This window comes from Protopterus annectens, chromosome 13.part0 (assembly GCF_019279795.1).
Source record: "Protopterus annectens isolate FY-2018-M chromosome 13.part0, PAN1.0, whole genome shotgun sequence".
NCBI classification, from domain to species: domain Eukaryota; kingdom Metazoa; phylum Chordata; order Ceratodontiformes; family Protopteridae; genus Protopterus; species Protopterus annectens.
Window position 1 is genome coordinate 1,339,971,879 of NC_056747.1, and position 25,577 is coordinate 1,339,997,455.

Here is a 25,577-nt window from a genome sequence, read left to right on the forward strand (position 1 = left end):
TCCCTCTTCCCCTCATTAACTACACATAAGAATTTTTATATCTGTCATTTCTTATTATAAAATAAGTGAAATTATAGGTTAAAAATAACAAATTCATTTCTTGTGATTAATGATTACAAGTTCCCTTTCCATATTCATAAATTGCCATTTTAAGGCATATACTGAAAGTTTTTAGATTTAAATTGCAATGTTCTATTTTGTATAATCAGCAAAGGTTAAACTGAGTGATTATTGTAAATTTAATACTATTTGTTCAGAATGTGATTGTTACATTCTGTGACATTCCTAGTTCAGGATTCTATTGTTTCACTTGAACAAATTTTGTCAGTTTGATGTCATGTATAAAACATTAGTTACCTTGGTAACAGCTTAAGTATTATGTATGGTCAAGATGGGTTACAAAACGAGAATTCAAGTTAAAACAATTTATGGCTTCTTATGCACATTTACTTATATGAGAAAATCATCATGCTTCCTCTTGATGTCATAAATAACATACACTACAGTGAACAACTTAAGACAGTGTTATTATACACAAGCCCATGTTATTAAATCCTGTCTTTAATATCTAAATTCAGCAGACTGCTTCATCTTATATGAAGATTATATATTTTAATGTCTAGATTTACTAAAATCATACATTACATAACTATTGTGGTTTTTTTTGGCTGTTGCTTAGTTATTTGAGAGACCACACACTGTAATGCATATTCTTATTATTAGCTCCTTCCAAGCATGTTTATACAATCCACAGACTTTAAATTAGGAGACCTTTCTGTGAAGATTAGGTGAAGATAGATGAAGGCTGCCAGCCTAGCCAGATAGAAGTTTGGAGATAATTCTGTCAACTGTAAATATTAATGTAAACCACAGGCTTGTCTTAAATTGTAAAAATAGTGTTACATGTGGAACTGAAAAGATGTAACAGTGCACTCTACTGACAAAGTAAAGCATGCTGTGACCCTTTGATGTAAAAAGGCTCTAGCCGGTCTAGATGAAGGAATTCTTGCTATTGATTTAAAGCCAGAGTTAATGGCCAGAATTTGCATGCATAAATGTCCTTAATGGCTTTGCTTCCTGAACTGGTATGAGCTTACTAAAGATTGTAGCCTGTTAGCCTGGGAACCCCAGAAAAGTGTGAAGAATGATGTAGTGTAAATCAGGACTGTAATATCAACTTAAACAGAGAGAATCAGAGAGAATTAAGCATTTTTGTCTTACCATCCAACTCATCAGCACTGTCTTGCTCTATATGTAAGTTTATCTTACACTTCTGTGTTCTCTTAGTCTAATCTTTCTAGTTTCTAGCTATTTCTAAGTGTTTTTCTGTGATGTCAGAACTGTACTACTGAATTATTTTAAGTATTTCTCTGTGATCTTTGTACTCCTGACTAGCACTGTGTAGTAAAAAGTATTGTCTTGTGTTTTGACTATTTGTTATTAAATATTTTTAAACTCTTTCAACTGTGGCTGTTTTTGCAGAGATAATTTAAGCTCTTTAGAGTACTTGCATGCCTTTGGTAAAATTGTACAAAGCCATTCTAATAGCTTTAGCCCTGGGCTATACTACCAATTGGATAATAATACTGCACAGTAATAACTGGACACCCTTTTAAAGGCCTTTGTGTAGCTGATAAATATTAGTGGGTGGTGGCAGCTGGTACTACCGTATAGCCCGGGAAAACGGGGCACAGATGGAGAACCTGTGCCAGCCATCCCCAGGAGTGTGTGTGTGTGGTTGTATAAACTCTTCTCAAATTGTGTGTGTGTGTGTGTGTGTGTGTGTGTGTGTGTGTGTGTGTGTGTGTGTGTGTGTGTGTGTCAGCTACTTGGGCAGGGACACGAAGCACTGGTTGGACAGAAAGAGTGCTGGAGGTTTTAGCCTGCCCACTAGGCTGAGCTCTGGATCCTATGGCTGTGCCAGTGGGGAGTCTTATTGGGGACCTGGAGAGCAAGGACCAGCCCCGGACTGACTGTGATCTCTGTGTGCTCTTAAGGGAAACTGCACTTTACTGTGTGTATTTGTTATCCTTTCTTCCTATATGAGATGCCCCTCACTGGTGTTAGTGGTAAGGATTGAGGCTCCTTGATTGCTGGGCCAGGGCACAGGTGTCACATATTAATTGTTTGGCAGTGGTGGGATATCCACACCACATATTAACTGGTTGGCAAATACTAATTGGCTTGTAGTGGTGTGGGTAGAGTGAATTCCTGTAGCTTGTTTACAGTGAGCTCTGAAGGTGTTTTGTACTCTAAATTCTAAATCAGCCACGCAGTGAATACTCAAGAGTTCAGATCACAATTGTTTTATTTCTTTTGTTCGCTTAGTTAGTCAGGATGAGCAGACAGCATGTCAGCAGAGGAGTATAGAAAGCTGACAAGGAGCCAGTTGGCGGAGGTGTGCCAGGCTAGGGGACTGGAGGATGGAAACCTAAGGCAGACCTGATTGCAGCCTTGGTTACAGCTGCATCAGAAAACAGCAACAAGGACAATCAGACTGGCAGTGGAGATATAATATCCTCGGAGAATGAACAGCTCAACCTTTCTGCAGAGGACTTAAAAATCCATCTGGAGCTAAAGAGACTTGAGTTGGAGGCCAGGTGTTTAGAGACAGAAGCAGCTGAGAGACTGAGAAGTCTACAGGCTGAGGAGAATGAGAAACTGCTACGCCTGGAAGCCAAGGAAAAGGAACGGCAGAGGAAGCATGAGAGGGAAATGCTGACTCTTCGCCAGAGTCATAGAGGTAATGGGGAAGAGAGTAACTGGACCCCAGAAGCACCAGAGGTCAGTACATTTCTTCCACAGTTTAAGGGGGATAATTTTGATAGTTTCATTCATATGTTTGAGAGGGCATGCAAACAGTATGGTGTTGACCAAAGGCTCTGGGTAAGTTTCCTGACCCCCTTACTGCATGGTAAAGCTGTAACTGTTTTGTCAAAAATGTCTGGCATTGCATGTTTTGATTATACTGCTGTTAAAAATCACTTGTTAGAACTGTTTAAGCTAACATCTGAAACGTATAGGAAAAAGTTTTGTGTGCATAGATGCAAGGCAGATGAAAGTATGTGTGAATATGTTGCTGAACTAAGCACTTATTTCCATAGGTGAATGAGTGGATGTCAGGTCACCACTTTTGAAGGGCTGGCAGACCTTTTGGTGAGGGAACAAGTCCTTAGCACTTTGTCTATCAGCTAATCCGATACTCATGTCCTCAGGCAATGTGCCACTTCAGATGAGTTGGGGAAGACGGGAGACCTATACCTGGCAAGCAGGGCAGCCCTGCACAGGAAAGGGACCCTCAGTACTGCTCATGGGTCTAATGGAACCCATGGTGGGCAGCACAGACTGCACCAACAGAATCGACCAGTAAAAGGGGAAGCCACTAGTCCAGGTACATGTCCAGGAGCTAGGGTTAAATGTTTTGAATGCAACCAGTGGGGCCATGTGGCATACAGGTGTCCATAGAGGCAAAGTGGGGAACAAAAGGTGAGGGAGCCAGTAAGTGGGAAAGACAAAATGCCAACAGAAGGTTGTCTTGAGATAATAAGGGTACCAAACTACCATCTGGCAGATATCCTGCTAGGGAATGATTTTGATAGTGCAGTACCCTGTGCTTGTGTAGTTACACACAGTCAGGCTTGGAGACAAGCAAGTAAGTCTGGTAGCCTGGGGGAGACCCAAACAGACTGCATACTTGCAGCCAGGACTGGTGAGGTGGTTACTTCAGGGAAGGAGCTACCCTGTAGCAGTGAGACTGAAGGTGAGCCACAGCTGCTTGGGGGTACGGATGGCCCTTGGACAGAGTGACTGCAAAGGTAGAGTTGAGTAGTAGTACCCAGGCTGCCAGTGAGACACCACTGTCACAGGATGCCAGACTTCCTGTGGAAGGAGAGCTGGGAAGGGTTACAAGGAGAGGGTTGAGACAGGCTCAGCTCTCAGACCCTACATTGCAAAGCCTGAGGCAGGTAGCTAAGGAGGCACCTGATTCTCAAGGAAAGGTAGAATCTGTATACTGGGACAAAGGGTTACTATACAGAGAGTGGACCCCTGAGGGAGGGCTAGAAGGTGAGAGAGTACAGCAGTTGGTAGTGCCTAGAGCCTACCATCAGGCGCTTCTAGCCATAGCCCATGATAGTCCCTTGGGAGGTCATATGGGCATAAAACGTACAAAGAGGCATATTATGCAGAATTTCTACTGGCCTGGAATTTCCAGAGGTGTAACAGTGTACTGCAGGACCTGTGAGCAGTGCCAAAAGGTAGACAAGAAAAAGGCAGGCAAGGCAGGAGACAAGGTGAGAGCTCCTTTGATGCCTTTGCCTGTGACTGAGGAAACATTTCAGAGGGTAGCTATGGATATTGTGGGTCCTCTGAGTACCCCAAGTTACACAGGGAAAAGGTATATCCTAGTGGTAGTTGATTATGCTACACGATACTCTGAGGCAGTGGTTTTGTCCTCCATTGAGGCAGAGAAGGTGGCAAATGCTTTGTTAGAGATTTTCAGCAGGGTAGTTTTACCAAAAGAAATACTGACTAAAAAAGGTGCCACTTTCATGTCAGACCTGCTGGCTTATCTGTGGAAGTCCTGTGGAGTGAAGCACATGAAGACCATCCCCAGACTAATGGTTCTGTTGAGAGGTTAAACTCCACAATCAAGTCCATGTTACGGGTGTGCATTTGAAGATCCGTTTAAGAGGGAGTGGGACAAATATTTGCCCCATCTGTTGTTTAATTACAGAGAGGTTCCCCAGGAATCCACAGGTTTTTTACCCTTTGAGTTGCTGCATGGACATAGGGTGAGGGGACCTCTAGATTTAATTTGAGATGAGTGGGAAGGTGAGTGCGAGTCTCACAAGGAGTCTGTTGTGGTATAAGTCCTAAGCCTCACCTGGCAGAAGCCCAACAACAGAAAAAGGTGTGGTATGACAGGAATGTTCGAGCTAGAGAGTATGCTGTAGGGCAGCAGGTAATGGCTCTCATTCCTGCCAGACACAACAAGCTGCAAGCAGATTGGGAGGGACCCTACAAGGTGGTAGGAAAGGTAAGTGATGTTAACTACATGGTGGAACTGCTAGGCAGAGGCACAAATTGTACATGGTGGAACTGTTAGGCAGAAGGCAGGGGCACAAACTGTACCATGTTAACATGATGAAACCTTACCATGATAGGGAGGCCCTTGTGCTGAGCATTTGCAGTGGATTGCAGGAGGAGTCTGAGGGAGATCTGGTGACTGATATCCTCAGTGAGGCTCGGGCTGACACCTCAGTGGAAGGGGTAGCAATGTCCCAGCAGCTATCTCCTATCCAGGTTCGAGAAATCAGAGCAGTGTTGCAGGAATTTGGGGACATGTTCACTGGGAAACCAGGGTGCACCCACCTGGGGCAGCACCAGGTGGATACAGAACCCCAAAGGTCTATTAGGCAAGACCCTTATAGAGTGCCCGAGACAGAAACAGTCTCTGAGGGAGGAGGTGCAGGAGATGTTGGAACTAGGGGTGACTCAAGAGTCCAACAGTCCTTGGGACTCCCAAGTGGTGCTGGTGCCAAAGAAGGATGACAGCACCAGGTTCTGTGTGGACTACAGAAAATTAAATAGTCACACAAAGTCACATGCTTACCCCATGCCTACAACAGATGAGGCCCTAGAGCAGCTGGGTGGAGCTATCGATCTTACCAAGGGTTACTGGCAGGTGCCTTGACTCTCAGCGCTAGAGAGAAGTCAGCCTTTGTGACTCCTTTTGGCTTGTATGAGTTCGCAAAGATGTCCTTTGGGATGAAAAATGCCCCACCAACTTTCCAGAGGCTGGAAGATCATATCCTAGCAGCAGGATTTGCCCTTGCTTACCTAGATGATATTGCCATCTACAGCCATTCCTGGCAAGAGCACCTTCAATATGTCAGAGAGGTGCTGGGCAGACTACAGAGGGTACGGTTGACCACTAAGCTGAGCAAATGTCAGGTGGGTATGGCAGAGGTCTCCTACCTAGGACAGAGTGGGGAGTGGTAAGATAACCAGAACCTGCCAAAGTGGAAGCTGTTCAGGCATGGCCTGCACATGTTCCTAAAAAGCAGGTGAGGGCATTTTTAGGGACAGCAGGGTACTACAGAAAGTTTGTCCCCTGTTATAGTACCATAGCTGCTCCCCTCACAGGCCTGACCAGGAAAAACAGGACAGATAAGGTGGTGTGGACCCCAGCATGTGAATAGGCATTCCAGAAGCTTAAAGAAGCTTTGGGGGGACCCCCTGTGTTAGCCAGTCCATATTCCAGCAAAGAATTTGTTGTGCAGGTGGATGCGTCAAACCATGGGGTGGGGCCTATACTTAGCCAGATTTCTTCAGAGGGGGAAGAGCACCCAGTGGTTTATCTCAGTCGTAGGCTCCAACCCAGGGAGGAATGTTACGCAGCTGTAGAAAAGGAAGGTTTAGCCATAGTGTGGGCACTGCAGAAACATCAGCCTTATCCTTATGGAAGGAAATTAACTGTTATGACAGATCACCAGGTTGCTAAGATGGAGCCTGGGGTTGCAAGCATATACTTCTGTGCAGCACCGCTGTGGGATTAGCAATGACAATTCAGACGGGCTCTCAAGACAGGGAATGGGGTAAGGTACACTCAGATAGACCTAACTCCCTCAAGCAGCGTTTCTCAAGGGTCACTTGAAAAACTAGCTTGAGTTCTCTGGGGGGGGATATGTGAAGATTGGGTGTAGATAGATGAAGGCTGTCAGCCTAGCCAAACAGAATTTTGGAGAGAATTCTGTCATCTGTAAATATTAATGTAAACCACAGGCTTGTTGTCTTAAATGGTAAAAATAGTGTTGCATGTGGACCTGAAAAAATTTAAAAACAGTGCACTCTACTAAGTAAAGCATTTTGCGACCCTTTGATGTAAACACGGCTCTGGACGGTCTAGATGAATGAATTATTTCTATTGTTTTAAGGCCAGAGTTAATGGCCAGAATTTGCATGCATAAATGTCCTTAATGGCTTTGCTTCCTGACCTGGTGTGAGCTTACTAAAGAATGTAGCCTGTTAGCCTGGGAACCCCAGGAAAGTGTGAAGAATGGTGTAATGTGAATCAGGATTGTAATATTAATTTAAACAGAGAGCTTTAAGCATTTTTGTCTTGACCATCCAACCCATCAGCACTGTCTTGCTCTATATGCAAGTTTATTTTAGGCTTCTGTGTTCTCTTAGAAATAGCTAGAAACTAAATAGCTAGAAACTAGAAAGATTAGACCAAGTGTTTTTCTGTGATGTCAGAACTGTACTACTGAATTAAGTATTTCTCTGTAATCTCTGAACTATTGACTAGCACTATGTAGTAAAAAGTATTGTCTTGTGTTTTGACTATTTGCTATTAAATATTTTAAACCCTTTCAACTGTGGCTGTTTTTGCAGAGATAATTTAAGCTCTTTAGAGGCTTCTGAGGGTGTATTCAGGCCTACAGACTTGCATTTTAAACAGACACCATCTTCTTCATCCAGGCCTAAAACTCACAGACACCATCTTCTTCATCCAGGCCTAAAACACACACCATGTCTAGAAAACAGACGTCCAAACCGCATGCTCAGGCCCATATGCCTAAAAAAACAAATGCTTAGAATGGCTGATGACCTAATTACCTTAATTAGGGGAAGCCAGCCTTCCCCCTCTGAGAGACCTAGAACCGATTTTCCTTCTAATGCTTCTGATCAGGAATTTGATATTTCTGTTCCTTCTGATTACCATGATTTGCCCTTATCTACCTATGAGGATTCTGATGCAGAGGATTCCATTCTGTCTGCTTCCCCTCCAGAAGTTTTTATTTTGGTGAAGCCTTGCACACTCTTAAAGAGCATTTCCGCTGGGAAAGCCAGGATTACTCTGACTCCAAAAAGAGGCTTAGGGAATTCTTACTCCTTCCTCAACACAGGCCTTTAGCTATCCCTCCTGTTCTGGACATTGTAGAGGATGCTTTCTTGGAATCTAGCCTTTCCCCAGACACCTTACCTGCAGCTCCCAGAAAACCTGAGGTATTACAGAGTACCTGACTAAATCACGGTGGTGCAGCAGTAGCATTGTTGCCTCACAGCAAGAGGTTCTCCCATTCGTTTCTCGGCTGGAGCGCCTTCTGTGTGGAGTCTGCATGTCCTCCCCGCAGTCGAGTGGCGTTCGAAAGAGATGCGTAAATGGGCATGCCTTCGTTGAAGGTTGGGTGTCGAGCTTGCACCTTGGCACCGTAAAAATCTACTGCCAATCATTAGTGGACTGGAGTTCCACTGTGGCGACCCCTAACTGGGAAAAGCTGAAAGAGGAAGAAGAGTACTTGCATGCCTTTGGTAGAATTTACAAAGCCACTCTTTATAGCTTTAGCCCTGGGCTATACTACCAATTGGAGAATAACATTGCACAGTAATAACTGGACACCCTTTTAAGGGCCTTTGAGTAGCTGATAAATATTAGTGGGTGGTGGCAGCTGGTACTACTGTATAGTCTGGGAAAAAGAGGCACAACTGGAGAACCTGTGCCAGCCTTCCCGAGGAGTGTCTGTGTGGTTGTATAAACCCTTCTCAATGTGTGTGTGTGTGTGTGTGTGTGTGTGTCAGCTACTTGGGCAGGGATACACAGCACTGGTTGGACAGAGAGGGTGCTGGAGGTTTTAACTTACCCACTAGGCTGAGATCTGGACCCTATAGATGTGCCAGTGGGGAGTCTTATTGGGGACCTGGAGAGCACGGGAGCGACCAGCCCCGGACTGACTGTGATCTCTGTGTGCTCTTAAGGGAACGTGCACTTTACTATGTGTATTTGTTATTCGTTCCTCCTACATGAGACGCCCCTCACTGGTATTAGTGGTGAGGATTGAGGCTCCTTGATTGCTGGGCCATGGTGTCGCACCTTCTAGTTTCTTATTTGTTATAAGTATATTTCCATCCTTGCATACATACATATCAGTATGTCAAGCACGGGCAACAATGCCCATCCAGTTTTGCCAGAATACCATTCACTAGTTCATGTGGTGTGTTTCCGGGCTGTTCATAAAATATCCAAGCCAATATTTGTCCTATTCCATTTTACCAGCCTGTTCTATGCCACTCTGCCAGTGAACCACCCAACACACCTTCCATTCCCACAGATATTTCCACGAAGGAAATCTGATGACTCTCTAGCACTTCCCGGCAACACCAAACACCCCTAGAATCAGCTATCCCCACATGCCCAACACATCCGAGCAAGCTCACCTCCCAGACCACTGTAAATGGTACTGCACAATACCAAGTGCTCTTAGCCTTTCAGAATGACTCAGACTTCCACTCTTATACAAGTCATTAATGTTTTTGGACCAAAATATATTTTAAATATAAAATTGTGTGTATTATTTATTTATTTGTTTGTTTGTTTATTTATTTATTTATTTGTTTAATCAAAAATCAATTTAATGAGTTAAACTAAGTGTTGGGAGACCATCAATACGTGTACATGTGGTTAAAAACCTCCCTTTTATTTTATATATATATATATATATATATATATATATATATATATATATATATATTTTAAAACCAAAAACTTCACTGCAGAGAATCATCTCAGAGCCGTTAAGCATGATCGTCACTGTCCCCATTACCATAGCAACATAGGGGCGTCTGTTTCTGTTAGTGTATCTGTGTACTGCATACCAGAGGCTCACGATGCACCTGAAGCAAAGCTTCACTTCACAGCAACTTCAAGCCTAAATTCCCTCCCTTCCAGCGAGGCAGCAGCCAGGAAAACAACGGAGAGCAAACAGATTGAATAAAAAAAAACTCCCAACAAGCCACCACAACAAGAGATAACACATTCTTCCAGCCTTACGAACTGCTGTTTCCAATAAAGGCTGTCCCTCCAAAATGTTCCTCTTTTTCAGGTTCCGATGATGTCTCCCGAGTACAGATGAAAGCGCTTAATCCAGTATATATATTTTTTATTTATTTTTTTGTGTGTGAATAAATTCTTATTTTTGGATTTTTCACGTGTATTTATTGGTGAAGTGAAGTGTTTGTGATAACCCGTTCCCCCTGAAAAAGAGGAACATTTTGGAGGGACAGCCTTTATTGGAACCAACAGTTCGCTTGTTTTTTTTTTGTTTTCTGTGGTTTGTGCAACTTGCACTTGTGATTACATTCTTCCAGCCTTCCCACCTCTCACTCAGATGAATAAACAAACTATTCTCTACCAAAATATCCCGAATCACAGTTTTATCCACCCCTTCCCCTGGATCCAGGCTAAAACACCAAATGTCTCTTCCTAATACACAAGTATCAGTAAACCTTGATCACAAGCCACAACTCACAGCTTCCTGGAGACGAAAACGGCAACATACAACAGCTGACAGACACAGTTGCATCCACATTCACCATGTCAGGCTTAATCGAACAGCACTCAAAGCTATGATATCTGCCATAATTGATATGAACTATGTTTAGACAGAATAATAATGACATTTGTACTAGCTGCCCGACAGCTGCATGTACGCACACCATATCAGGATTGATCTAACAGCACTCGAAGCTATGATACCTGCCATAAAAAGAAGTTATGTACTCACCATAACGTTCCATCTGAGTAGGTAAATTTCATTTGTCAGCAACCTGTGGGTATCGGATCCATATCGGATCCGAGCCGGCAGCTTTAAACAGCTAAGATCCAAGCTCCAAGCTCCTCTCCCTTACCCATAATCCCCTGCCATCCCTCTCTGACCTCAGATCCGAGTTTACTATAGTAACACAGAACATTACAAAACAAAGGTTCACCTGCATATCCTAACCTGGTGTTATCCGGAGAAAAAGGACAAGGAATCCTTCTAGGACGCACTATAGGTTAGGGGGATGGAGGGGGGGGGTTGGTTGCTGACAAATGAAGTTTACCTACTCAGATGGAATGTTATGGTGAGTACATAACTTCTTTATCTGAAGTAGTTAACTTCATTTGTTGATCAACCTGTGGGACAGAGTCCCCAGCTACCCAAACTTGGGAGGTCCTCATGGAAGGATATTCCGGAGCACTGCAGAGCAGAAGGATGCTCTCCCTCTGGAAATTATATCCAACTTGTAATGGTTAATGAAAGTATGGGATGAAGCCCAAGTGGCTGCTGAACAAATGTCATCCAAGGACACTCTGGAGAAAAAAGGCAGCAGAAGTAGAAACTGATCGGGTAGAATGAGCATGGACTCCTTCAGGTTCATGCCGGCCAGAACTCTTATATGCAAGAAGTATACATTGGGAAATCCATCTAGACAATAACTTTTGATACCGGTTTGCCCAAAGAGGATTTAGCAAAGGATACAAAGAGTTGCTCAAATTTCCTATGTTCAGCGGTCCTGTGCAAGTAGAATCTCAATTGCCGGTGTACGTCCAGAGAATGTAGTTTGTATTCACCCGTTTTGATAATTTGGAAAGAAAACTGGTAAATTAATACATTGATTGATATTGGGCTCAGAAGCAACTTTGGGTAGAAAGGAGGGACTGGTCCTGAGGGAAACTCTATCTTTATGGAAGACCAAGTATGGAGGTTTGGCGCAAAGGGCTTGAAGCTCCGAAACCCTTCTAGCCAAAGTGATAGCAATGAGAAAGGCAGTCTTCCAAGATAAATATTTTAGATCCACCGAAGCTGCAGGTTCAAACAGAGGGGCTGTCAGAGACTGGAGAACAAGGGTTAAATCCCATGGAGGGACTGCATCTTTAACCGGAAGCCTTAAGAGTAAAGTGCCTTTTAAGAAAGTTTTACATAATTTGGAAGAGGCTAAGGGACCGAGATCACTTCCCACATGATAATGGGAAATCATGGCTAATTGGACTTGACCGTAGAAGAGCTAGCACCTTGGTCGAATAAAGATGACAAAAATTCTAACACTGCTGGTATAGGAGCTGTATAGGGATCCAATTTTCTATGCCCCGCCCAGATTGTAAAGCGTTTCCATTTGCTGTTATAAACCTTTCTCGTAGAAGATTTATGAGCGGCTACTAAAATAGCTTTAACAGAGGACGAGATACCAGGAGTCCTAGCTATTACTGGAACTGGACCAACCAAGCTGTGAGCTTGAGGTTGTCCAGATTTGGGGATGATCATCCTAGTGGGTGACAGATCAGATCCGGGGTGGGATCTAGAATCCATGGAGTATTCACTAGATGAGACCATAGGCATGGGAACCACGTCTGACGAGGCCAGAATGGGGCTATGAGGATCACTCTGCTCCCCAACCGACGGACTTTCTGCAAGAATTTTAGCACTAGGGGAAGAGGGGGATAAGCATAAAGTAGACCGGATAGCCAAACATGCACCAGAGTGTCTGTGGGGGAATTAGAGTAAAGTAGTCGCTGCACTTTGCGTTCGAAGGAGACGCGAAGAGATCGCAGCAAGGTTGACCCCAATTGAGGAGGATTTGCTTCGCTATTCTGGGGTTCAGAGACCACTCGTATGGTGAGAGGATGGTTCGACTCAGCCTATCTGCCAAAATGTTCGACCGACCCGGAATGTGTGTCGCTATGAGAAAGCAGTTGGTGGAGATCGCCCATTCCCAAACTCTCATGGCCTCTCGACAAAGTGGGTAGGATCTGGTTCCCCCCTGTTTGTTGATATACCAGACCACTGACATGTTGTCTGTCTGAATTGCAACTGTCCCTAAGAGAAGAAGGGCCTGGAGTGCTTGCAACGCCAAAAGCACTGCTCTCATCTCTAGGACACTGATATGCAACAAGGTCTCTGAATGGGTCCATGTGCCTTGCACGGTTCTGCCCATACAGTGCCCCCCCACCCTAGGCGAGAAGCATCCGTGGTCACCGTGGCTAGAGGTGGGGACATAGAAAAAAAGACGCCCTTTCTGGAGGTCCAGGGACTGGATCCATCAGAGTAGGGATTTCCTGCAAACCCTGCTGAGGGAAATGGGTGAACTCAGTGGATGTTGCAGGATGGACCATTGAACCTGCAAGGTCCATTGTAGTATCCTAATGTTCAAGCGCGCTAAAGGTAGCAGATTGATTGTTGCCGCCATGGAATCTAGAGCCCTCAGAACCAATTCCGCTGGAGGAGCAGAGGATTGTAGAAGGGCCAGTACGTGGAGCTTCAGAGTTCGAAGCCGGTCCAGAGTTAAGAAGACTTTCAATAGGTTTGTGTCTAACCTGGCTCCTATGAAGTCTAAGATCTGGGCTGGTTGAAGGGAAGATTTCTTGAGGTTGATTGTGATTCCCAGCCGGGAGGCCAAGTGAAGGAAGTAATTTCTGGCTGAACATAGTAGATACCTGGTGGGGCGGTCAGGAGCCAGTCATCCAGGTACGGGAAGACCTGTATTCCCTGGAGTCTCAGGTGGGCTGCTACAACTGCCAAAACTTTGATGAACACCCTGGGGGCTGTGGTGAGACCAAAGGGAAGGGCCCTGAACTGGTAGTGGCTGGCTCCTAGCCGGAAGCGGAGAAACCTTCTGGATAGTCTGTCCATCAAAATGTAGTAGTACGCATCCTTGAGGTCTATCGAGCACATCCAGTCGTTCTCCTGTAAGAGTGGGAGAATGGATTGAATGGTGACCATCCGGAACTTCTCTTTGGCCACTGACAGGTTTAGAAAGGACAGGTCGAGGATTGGCCTTAAGTCCCCCTTGGCAAGACCGTCCGCGACACGTTGGTCCAGAGCGAGAAAGACGGGAAAAAGTTGTCTGCTGTCGGAGTCCGCTTCTCGGGTCCCCAGAGGTCCTTCTCAAGGAACCAAAGGGGACAAAAGAAGATGTGTCTTTTTTGGCACCATAAAGAACCTGGAGTAAAAGCCAGATCCGGATTGGCCTCGGGGGGACGTGCTGGATCGCTCTTTTTTCTAGCAGCTGGTTTATTTCTGCGGCTGCTGCCTCCCTTTGATTGGGTGGGACATTGGGGAGGCTCTAGGGTCTGGGAGGTTGATACAGAAAGGGAATTTTGTAACCTCTGGATATGATTCTAAGCACCCAGTGATCTGTTGTAATGGACTCCCAAACTGCTAGGTGCCTCGAGAAGCGCCCCCCGACTGCCTCCAGAGTGGAACAGTCGGGTAACCCTTCAGGGCTGCTGCGCGGGCCAATCAGAAAAGTGTTCTCTCGACCCGAAATTCTTCGGTCCCCCTCTGCGCTGGCATCCACCCTGTCCTCCTCTGCCTCTGAAGGACGAGGGGTCCGGAGCGAAACTGGACTGTTGAGACTTCCGGTACCACATCTTCTTTTGTCCCCTTTGGTTCCTGGAGAAGGACCTCTGGGGACCAGAGAAGCGGACTCCGACAGCAGACAACTTTTTCCTGTCTTTCTCGCTCTGGACCAATGTGTCGCGGACGGTCTTGCCAAACAGCAAAGAACCGTCAAATGGGGCATTTGCGAAGGACGCCTTGTAGGGTTCCACAAAATCGCAAAGGCGGAGCCAAGCATGTCGTCGTAAGACAATGCCCGCACCGCTAGCTCTAGCGGCTCTTTCCATAGCATGGAAAAGCAGCTGCATAGAGGTGTTCAAAATGGACTTAAGAGTGGCCATTTGAGCTGAGAATACCTTCTTATTCTTGGCCAACATGGACTCTGGGGGCGACCCGGCGTATTCCTTGATGAGATCCAGCTGGAGTCGTATCACGTGTGCCATATAATTCAGCGACCTTATGGAGAAGGTAGCTGAAGTGAACATCTGCTTCCCCAGGCGGTCCATCATCCGAGACTCCTTGCCGAGGAACTCTCCTGGGCTAGTTCCTTCTTGGTGGCAGCCGCCACTAACATGGCATCTACTGGAGCACCCTTGCTCAAAACCGTCCTATTAGTGGGGGGACTGAGGATTCTATCTAGTCTCTTAGGAATGGGCTCCACAGTATCCAGTTCCTTCCATGCCCTGGTAGTAATCAGATCTACCAGGGGATCGGCGGGAGGGGACACCCAAGAGGTAGATGGGCCTGTGTCAAATGCCTCCAGAAACACTGACTCATCCGAGGAAGGTTTTTGGGCTGACCACCCCCCTCTAATTCGAAGCATTTCCATGATGTCTCCGAAGGAGACGTCCTCGGGGGGTGACCTTGGGGAACCTTCCCCTTCCTCTAAGTCTGTGTCCTCCGTCAAGGACTCAGGTGAGTCCAAGTGCCTCCTCTTGCACTTAAGTTTGTGAGGAACCTCCTCGGGGGAGGGGGCTTTCCGAAGAAGCCTCACCAACCACATCTTGTTCCTCCAAGGGAACCATCTGGGACGTAGGTGCAGGCTGTCCCTGGGGCCGGGTGATGGAAGGTAGGCCCATTTGAGAGAGAGTGCAGAGTGGAACCATAGAAGGAGCCTGGGGCCTCGAATCCCTCAACAATACCCTCTCCACATCGAACACCGAAGGAGAACTGCTCTCTCTTGGATCCGAGAGCAGTCCCTTCGGATCCGATGTGTGGATCAGAGCTGGCGCCAAAGCAATCGGATCCGAAGGGCCAGTATGCTCAGACCGAGACGGAGCGGAAGAGACACTGACACCCCCGGATCTGAAGCTCAAGCTCTCGGCTCCGAGAGCTTGGATCCAAAAAGGGACCCAACAAACTCAAGGGTGCGGTTGTAGCTGAAGTACGAGGTACTATCGGTGCTGAACCTCCCCCCGGCTCCTATGCAACCAGGATCCGAAGGCTCCGAACCCCGGAAGTGGGTCGGAGAAGGAGCAATCGGGGCAAAAAGGGGGGAGACAGGAGCACTCCCATCTGCAGTTGGGCCTGGAGGAACCTACGCATCATCCAGTCCATATCTGCATTGGACAAGTTGCGGGTGGACCAAGAAGAGGCCACCGAGGCGGGCCGGGAGTGCCGCCTCGATGACCGCGAAGGCGACCGGGTCTCCTCCTCTGGCTCCTGGGAGAAACGAGGTGAATGGAACCAGGAAGGAGAAGGCCTGGAAGCCCTGCGAGAAGCTGCTTGTTTAGTGGGCGGAGCCGAGGAGGAAGACTCGGCCCACCGCTTGCGATGTGTTTCTTTTTTCCTCTCCTGCCTAGCTTCCCTCTCCTCCTGGCCTAAGGTGGGAGGATGAGTCCCGGGCAGGGGAGCAGGGATGGAAGGAGGCACTGCCACGGCAGGTGCCATGGAGGGAGAGGAGGACGAAGTTGAGTCCGGGGGGCAAAAGTCCCGCCAGAATCAACTTCGACTTCATGTCCTTTAGGGCCCTGGGGTTGAAGGCTGCGCAAATAGTGCAGTCTGAGGAGAGGTGGTTAACCCCAAGGCAGATAACACAGAGTGTGGCCATCCGCTGGGGATAGCTTATGGCCACACTCGGTGCATTTAGAGAAGAAGCTTTTTGGGACCTCAGACATAGTCTGACTAAAAAAAACACAAGGCCCAACACACATGCCTTCACACACACGGGGGGAGGAAATTAAACTACACTATAGTTAAATTTTAGAACTAAAAATTCTAACTAGGGAGCAACGCACACAACAGCAATTTAGCTACAAGAAAAAAAGGGTAGATAAGGATTTTTTTCTCACTAGACTAACTCCCACGCCTGGAACTCATTCTAAGTTGCTGATTCAACCGCTGTAAACAAGATCTGAGGTCAGAGAGGGATGGCAGGAGATTATGGGTAAGGGGGAGGAGCTTGGAGCTCAGATCTTAGCTGTTTAAAGCTGTCTGCTCGGATCTGATATGGATCCGATACCCACAGGTTGATGAACAAATGAAGCTAACTACTTCAGATCTGATATTAACTATGTTTAGACAGAATAATAATGACATTTGTACTAGCTGCCAGACACACCCTATCAGGGATGATCAAACACTCGTAGCTGTGATACCTGCCATGAATAGAAGTTATGTCCTTACCATAACGTTCCTTGTGGAGTGTTCAATCTCGCCTTTGTTCTTATACCTGGGTTCGGTGGCCGCTTGGCAAAGCTCTGCATCGAGAAGAAGCTCGAGACCAACCTAATTCCCACAATCCCCCTCTGCCTTTATCTTCTAGAAATGATGCTTTGCACCCATGTATCTGATGTTATGTTTAGCCAGGCTTCTGGGTACAAAAACAAGTGACCCCCAGAGCCGAACAGCCAGGCCCCCTTTCAGGGGCGCTGGTAGGGTTGCCCAGAGAACTGACCCCTGTCACCCTGTTGCTGCGGACCCCCTCTGCCGCGGGGGCGGCATCTTCCGTTATAACCCCCTCCTCTGCCTCTAGAGGGGGTTTCTCCACGTGTGTCCTAAAAGGCTCCCTGTGCTTTTCGGAACCACATTTTCCCTCCCCTAGGGCCCTTGGGGTAGGGCCAAGTAGGGGTAGAAAAATGGACTCCAACTAAGGTCTTGCCTTCCTGCTTACACCTGGTTAAAGTTTCCTTTACTTTAGGCCCAAACAGTGATGAGCCATCGAATGGGGTGTTGATAAAGGAAGACTTAAAGGGTTCCGCAAAGTAACAGAGACGCATCCAGGCTTGTCTTCACAGAGCAATGCCCAAACTAGCGGCTCTACTCGAACCATCAGCTGCATAAGATATGAGATGCATGGACGCGTTCACAACCGAGTTTAGGGTAGCGAGCTGTGTGTCAACTTTGTCGGCAACCCCTGCAGCTACCGTACCCTGGAGAGCATCTCCTAGCTCTTTCAGGAGATCTCTTTGTAGTCTCGTAAAATGGGTTAAGTAGTTCAGTGATTGCAGAGAAAAAGTCGCTGAACTAAACATGCGTTTCCCATATCTATCCATGATCCTAGAATCTCTGTTAGGAGGATGGATAGATGCGAATGTTTCAGACACTTCCTTTTTGGTGGCTGCAGCTACCACCATGGCATCAACAGGCACTCCCCTTGGTCAAAAAGGGCTTGGCCAATGGGGCAGACATTAATTTATTTGGCTTGCGAGGGACAGGTTCCATGGCCTCCGGTGACTCCCACGCCTTACGAGAGATCAGTTCCATGAGCTCGTCGTAAGGCGGAGACACCCAAGAAGTGGAAGGTTGAGACCCAAAAGCCTTCAAGAGCACGGACTCGTCCTCAGTAGGGGTCTTGGACTGCCAATCGCCCCTCTGACTAAGGATCTCTAATATCTCCGCAAAGGAGATATCCTCAGAGGGGGATCGAGGGGACCCTTCTGACTCATCCAAGTCTGTGTAAGATGTCAAAGACTCCTGTGGGGAGTCTAAGTGCCTCCTCTTGCACAGTCTCTTCCAGGGCACCTCCTCAGTGGGGGGATCTGGGGAAGTCTCAGAAGAGCAGGGGACGCCCTGTGGGGGTACTTGAGGCTCAGGGTTTCTATGCTTAGGGGGACCAGTAGACGAAGAAGTAGACACAGGAGCTTGAGGGGAGAGGGAAGGCCAAACCGATGCTGATGTCTTGGGAGACAGGACTCTCCTCATAGCATCGAAGGCACCATGGCTCCGACGAGAAAGGGTAGACTGACCCAAAAGGACTGTCCGATCCTCCCGCACCGAAACCATGGGCTCCAACCCCGAGGTAGGAGCCGAGCTCATCTGAGCCAAAGTCCCGAGAGGAAGAGTCGGCACCGACAAATCGGTCCGACTATCCTCCCCAGACCCGATGGGAGAGCGTCGGCTCCTAGAGTCCTCGGTCGGTGCCGAGGACATCCGAGTAGATGGAGCCGATAACACTGGTGCGGGTGTCTGCTCCAAAGGTTTGACAATCATCGGTTCAGATTCCTTCAGCTCCAAGGATCCAGTACGGCTCAGTGAAGGAGTAGACAAATCCGGTTCAATGGTCTTCGGCACCGGCGAAATGGTCGGAGCCGACAACAATTTGGCAAGTCCTGGTGCTTGTAAAAGCTTCTGCACTAGCCAATCCATGTCCAAATCCAAAAGACTGACTGAAGACTTAGATGAATGCACCAAAGGTGCTGTCTGGAGCAGAGGAGAAGAGGGAACCTCAGAGACCGGCGCCAAGACTGGGAGCTGGCTCTGAATCAAAGGGACACTTGGTTCCGAGGTCTGTGGAACTGATGACCCTGTACCCTCTGAAGTTCTTGCCTTTTTTGCAACTTTGGGATCCGAAGATTTTGAAGATTTGGAGGATTTGGAAGAAATGCTAGCACCTTCCTGGCTACTCAACACCTCAGAAAAGGAATGCTGCAGTAATCCCCTGTCAATTAGCTTTATCCTTCTCTCCAAAAGGACTCTTGAAGAAAAGGAATGGCAAATGCTGCAAGTGTCCTGGAGGTGTTTAGCCCCCAAACAGTAAACACACTGAATGTGTCCGTTAGTGACGGACATTTTCTGCCGACAACCTGGGCATTTCTTCAATCCCGATTTGGGATGGGACTTTTCCTTGTCATCCAACATACTCTAAACAGTACAATACAAAAAACAGTATACTGAAAACTAGTACGGTGAAGTCCTTCCTTTCTTTGTAAAGACCCACACTAACTAAGGAAAGCAACTAAGCCCACACCGGGCACTATCTATGACAGAGTTAAACTATAAATTTACAAATACAGGGCTAAACAGGCCCACTGAGAAAAACCTGACTAGAAGAAAATAGAGATTATTAATTCTAAATAAGGCTAAAAGGCCCACACAAAACAACTAAGCTAACAGGGCACTAACTATCAGAAACTACTGATCCTATTATAATTTTAAAACTAACACCCAAACTGTATATATGAAAAATATCTAAGAGAAAAAAGAAGACTTTTATCAAAAACTTGCTATTTTTTTTCACAAATGGTCCAAGCTAGCTGGATCACCGAGATATCTCTTGCCACGGCAAACTAGATCTGAGGTAATTCCAGCAGTGCATTGTGGGATAAGGGGCTTGGTCTCGAGCTACTGGCAAACCTTGAGCTTTGCTATCGGCCGTGTCGGAGCCGAGGATCGGCTCCGAACCCATCAGTCAGAATAAACGGCGAGATTTAACAGCTTCACATCTATGTTTAGATAGAATGATAATGGCATTTGTACTAGCTGCCAGACACAGTTGCATTCATGCACACCATATCAGGATTGATCAAACAGCACTCGAAGCTATGATGCCTGCCATAACTGATATTAACTATGTTTCGACAGAATAATAATGACATTTGTACTAGCTGCCAGACACAGCTGCATCCACGCCCGCCTTATCAGGATTGATCAAACAGCACTCGTAGCTGTGATACCTGCCATAATTGATATTAACTATGTTTAGACAGAATAATGATGACATTTGTACTAGCTGCCAGACAATTTGTACTAGCTGCCAGACATGGCTGCATCCACACACACCATATCAGGATTGCTCAAACAGCACTTGTAGCTGTGATACCTGCCATAATTGATATTAACTATGTTTAGACAGAATGATGATGACATTTGTACTAAGAGCTTGCTACTATTATTTAACCAGGATATACGTGACATTTCTAAATCATACTTTAACTGAAGAAGGCATTAGTCTCCATGACAGCATTTTTTCAAAACACTCTACTGTTACTGCTATTATATATGATGTTAATTTATTACATTTGAGTCTGAACTCTATGAATGGTATCTTGTTGAGTTAATTAATTACTTAAATTATTATAAGTAAAAACAATGAAAATGAACTAGATAAGTATTCATTGAGTTCAAGTAGGGGAATAGAAACGTATATGTTTGTATTATATGTTGCTTTGTTTGGCTTATATATAATGTAAATAGTAACCCATCTTGACTTACCTTTGTTTGTGAAGAATTATTGGACTCTTTGAACATTCTGAAGAAATCATTACTGTTTCTCAGCTGTTTAAGAAACCCTCCTTTTTTAAAATAAAAATAGATAAGTGATGTACCATATCAGTTGATACTTTCACAGATGCAGTTGTAAGACTTATTTACTTTTTTTTTTTTTTTTTTTTTTGGGACAGCTACTTTGGAATCAGTTTTTTGTTTCTTCTTTCTAGCATCAGTCCAAGGATTTGTTTCTTTTATTCTTTTAAGAGTAGGGGCCATCCATTCCATTTCTTCTGTGATAGACACTATGTTGTTTTTGATGAATATAGTAGCTTCTTCTAAGTCATTAAAAGTTCTCTTCTCATTGGCAAAAAGTATTTTATCTTGACTGGAAAGGCCAGCTGTGCTTTAATGTTGTTTTGTTTCAACAGTTTTATTACTGGCCAGAATTTTTCCCTTGTTCTAGTATTCTGGAAGAATACTCATTGTCAAACCTTATCAGGCTTTGATTGTATTTTAGGGTGATTTTCTCCAAGCAGATTTTAATATTAGTTCCTTGTCCAGAAATGAAAGAAATGTTATAACTGGATCTAGGCGGTGTATTTGTTGAGTTAGAAGCAGGTTTCCTCAGTGCTCTATGTGCCCTTTCAATTCCAAATGAAAGTTCCTCTTTCAAGTCTAAAAATTCAGGAATCCAGGTTGCTAAGAATGAAATAATGTCTTCTCCTTCAGTGTTTTCAGGCAGACTCAAGATCCTTATGTTGTTTCCCCTTTCCCTGTTTTCTAAGTCATCTGTTTTGTTAAGCAGCCATGTGTTCTGTTTAAGCAGGAAATTCTTTTTGGAATTATTTCTCCAAGTCTCCCTTCAATGTCATTTAGAGAAGTATCTATATTTATTTATTTTTGTATGGCGTTGCTGTAATAGATCCTTAAGCGTATCAGTCCATTTTTGAAAATTTAATTTGAGATTTTCTAAGTCATTTTAAAGCCATCCATCTTCAAAGATAATTCCTGTAAGGGAGATGTTATCAATTGCAGTTCTTTTTTCGAAGCAGTACCTGGATGAGAATTCCTTGAGTTGTTCATATTCAGTGACTCAATATATTACTTGACAGGAAAATGTTTGTATATCTCCACCAAAATTGATATCTATGTAGTTTCGTAGCTTATCTATAGATTTCTGATGTTTTAAACTTGAAAATAATAACATTTTCCTGTATTATTATACTAGTTTATGGAGCTCTCAAAATTCACTGCTCTCAGTTGGCCATCTAGACTCCGTCCCTCTCAACTGTCGTTTTTATGACATTAATTTATATAAATATAATTTTCACATTTTTCTAAATATCTCAACAGCCAGGTAACACAGTCAGAACTCCGTAACCCTCATATAAAAGCTCTCATCTAGATGAAAAAAATGCTGACGATACTGTGGGCAACTTGAGTGGTTGCTGAGATATTGTGGGCAACTTGAGTGGTTGCTGAGATATTGTAAGTTGTTTACAAAATATTACAAATGTAATAGTTACTAAGACTTATAAACTTCAGTTTAAAACATAGAACCTAAAGAATAGTACCACTATAAAAATAATTTTTGTTGAAGATTTTGCCATTTATACTTCTTTCATACTCCCTATGGTTCCAAAGATATGAACATTTGTTTGAAATGTGAGGACATAATTTGATTTTGTCAAAAAGCTGAAGCTCAGTCCATTGGAAGTTACAGTACAAACTTTGTGAGCTTCACTGGAGTGAATGAGTTAGCCACAGCCACAGCAGCAGCAGCTTCAACAAACAACGGGAATCCATCAACTTAGCCTTAATATCATCAGGTAAAGGTTGAAGCTGAAGCCAAGAATACTTCCTCATCACTGACCCAAAAGCAGCAGCCCTAGAGGAAGCATCTGCTGCATCATAACTACACTTGTTGGAATGATGAGCCACCTGGGAGGAAGTCCCTAAAAGGGAAAAGAGCAGATGTTTTATCCTCAGTGTCTGAAAGATCAGAAATAACCCGAGAAGCCTGGGATAAGAGAGCCAACAAATACATGGGCACATGGATCTGATAATTAACAACCCTAAAAGCCAAGGCAGCAGAGGTATAAACTTTTTACCTAGCCTTTCCATGGTCCTGCTACTTTTATCAGAAGATAGTAACTTGGGAGAAGGAAGCAAATGAGAGGGCTTGTCAGAAGCTACAGACATCACCAAGGGGTCAGCAGAAGGACAGTTGTACAAAAATGTACAGTCCTCAGGCACCTTACAGAATCTATCAGGTTTCCTAGGAGAAGAGGGCTGAAAAGTCTGGAGCCTTAGAAGCATTAGAAAACAGGAGGAACAGCAGAAGGTTTAGGAGAATCCATCTGCAGCAACTCGTACTATCTTTTATGCACCTCAGAAACCTGACCACAATCCCATTTAAAGGACTCCATCATCCTGGAGATTGTGTCCCCAAAATAAATCTCTTCAAAGGGAGTATCAGGACTGGTAGGTTCCTCTTCCTCTGATCACAAGTCCAAAGGAGAAGGAATCTGAGAAGAGTAAGTATGGGAGCCCTCATCCAAATCCAGCTCTTCCTCAGAGAAATCCTGATCCCTGGGTCTTTTTAGAGGAGTAGAAAACCAAGGGGTGGCAGGAACAGAAACTCCATGAGGAGGTTTAATTGCCATCAAAGCACTAAGCAAACCCTGAGTGAAGGGCTGCCATTCACTTTGCGGATCCTTAGGAGCAGGAGTGATACGTTTAGTCTTTTGCTTTTTCTTCGATGGAACATCCGCCTTACAAAATTTGGAAGGCTCTAACCCAGGACAGTATTCAATAATGGTAGGAGGGACTTCTTCTCTGACTACCATTTGAGGAACACCCCTAAGCCCCTTGGAGATAATCAGCTGTGGTTCCCCCTGAACGTCCAAAATGGACATCTGCAATGCCTTCTTCAACATGCTTAAAGTCAGATTACTGCTGGCCTGCAACCCTGCCACGGCAAAGGAATTCAACGATAAAGCCGGATGAACCTCCGGACATTCACTCACCTCAAGACAGGCATCCAGTGGAGGGTGAACAGCAAAAGATTCCAACCTAATCTTCCTCGCCACCTTCTTCACTAAATGGCTGTCTCTCAGAGCAGGAAGTTCCCTCCATCGTATCTTTTGCAAAAACATTACGACAATGGTTTTCATGATGCATTGCCAAAGAAGACAGTCTGCTATGAAGACTTTTAGGTACAAAGGCCTGACAGAACAGGATGTGTTGTGTGCGTGGCACCTACGGCGGTCTTTAGGGAGAATATGTCTCACACAATGACATTTGCCCTTGGCTGACATGAAACCCCACAATCAACTATAAAAATGAAAAGTAAAAATGGGGCACTTATCTGTAACGGCTTGGTATCCAGCAATGTAACAGGTGTTCAGACCGGGTCTAGATTATATTCTTGAAAGCCGACAATATCAAAACTGATATTGTCAACACGGGAAAAGCGAAAACGGAGAACATTGGATGTGTAAATGGAAATCTCCATAAGGGGAGATTTACGTTTACTGCAATGTAGTGTGAACTCAGAGTTGGTATAATTAAGTAGCGGGGGGGTGCAGCCCCCATGCTTAAACCCGTTAAGGTACTATTTTCTTTTGTTGTTTTTATAACTTCGATGTTTGAAGACATCGACCATATGGTGTTCGATGTTTTCAGCCGTCAATCTTATAATACAGACCCGTTCAGACAGACAATCGAGCGATGGCATTTGGACTGGCGGAAAAGAAGTTCAGAGGATGGTACGTCTGGACGTCACCTTTATGTCCTACACTACACAAGGAGCTGCCTTAGCCAAAAGAGAAGCCACGATGCTTCGCTAGGGACGGCTTGCACCTGTCACCCCTGGGCTTTCGGATATTGGCAAAGGCTCTTGCCAACCCCATAGTGCCTTTTTTAGGCAAGGCTCAAAAGACAAACCCACCTCCACAGGTATCACAAGGGATAAGAAACTAAGAGTAATGCTACTCAACGCCCGATGTCTAAACCTCAAGATGCACGCACTCGAAACTCTCCTTAGCATGGAGAACATCGATATCTGTGCAGTAACAGAAGCCTGGTTCAAGGCTCCCGAGAGCACCCCAGCACTGCCAGGTTATACCTCATACCATGCTTTTCGGCCCCAAAACTTGGACCAAACCACAAAAGGAGGGGGAGTATCAATATTCGTCAAAGATACCCACACCAAGTTGGTGGCACAGCACGAAGCATCAGAGACTATCCATGTGCAACTAACAGTGGGTAAAACTGCCTTCCAGTTTATAGCCTGCTACAGACCACCCTCCCAAACCCAGGAACCCCACTCGGCCTTCCTGAGAACACTGGAAAATATGAAGGTCTCTCCAAACACCATTATATTGGGCGACTTCAACTACCCAAACACAGACTGGGAGCATTACTCTAGCTCCAACACCCTAGCCCAAAGGTTCCTAGAATTTATAAACTCAAATGCTATGGAACAACTTGTTACCACTCCCACAAGAGGGGAAACCATACTGGACCTGATCATCCCCAACATGGGGGCTCTATGCTCCAGACCAGAAGTGTATCCCTCACTGGTAAGATCAGACCATAAACTAATCTCACTGGATATTCACATCCCGACCCCACCTCATGCCCAGAAAACCACAGTGAAAAACTACTCTAAAGCAAATTTCACACTCCTCAAAACCGAGGTGGAATCCTTCAAAGCCCCCGGGCCTGTGGAAAATACGGCCCAGACCGCAGAATCCTTTATAAACGCATTCTATGAACACCTTCAGGAATGCATGGATCATGCAATCCCAAATAAAACCAAGACCCAATCCTCCAAAGGCAGGCGTCCTGTCTGGTGGACCCCAGCCATAAACAAACTATACAATAGAAGGAGGAAGCTACTACATGATAGAGCAAAATCCCAAAACGGGAAGGCATCTCTGATCAGTATTAGCAAAAAACTATGGGCACTCATAAAATCGT

At 45.3% G+C, this 25,577-nt stretch overlaps 1 protein-coding gene across 2 annotated transcripts in view; it reads right to left on the reverse strand.

Moving 5' to 3' along the window:
• SOCS7 (suppressor of cytokine signaling 7) overlaps positions 1-25,577 on the reverse strand; it is a 939,941-nt gene that overhangs the window by 749,304 nt on the left and 165,060 nt on the right. The window lies entirely within an intron of this gene.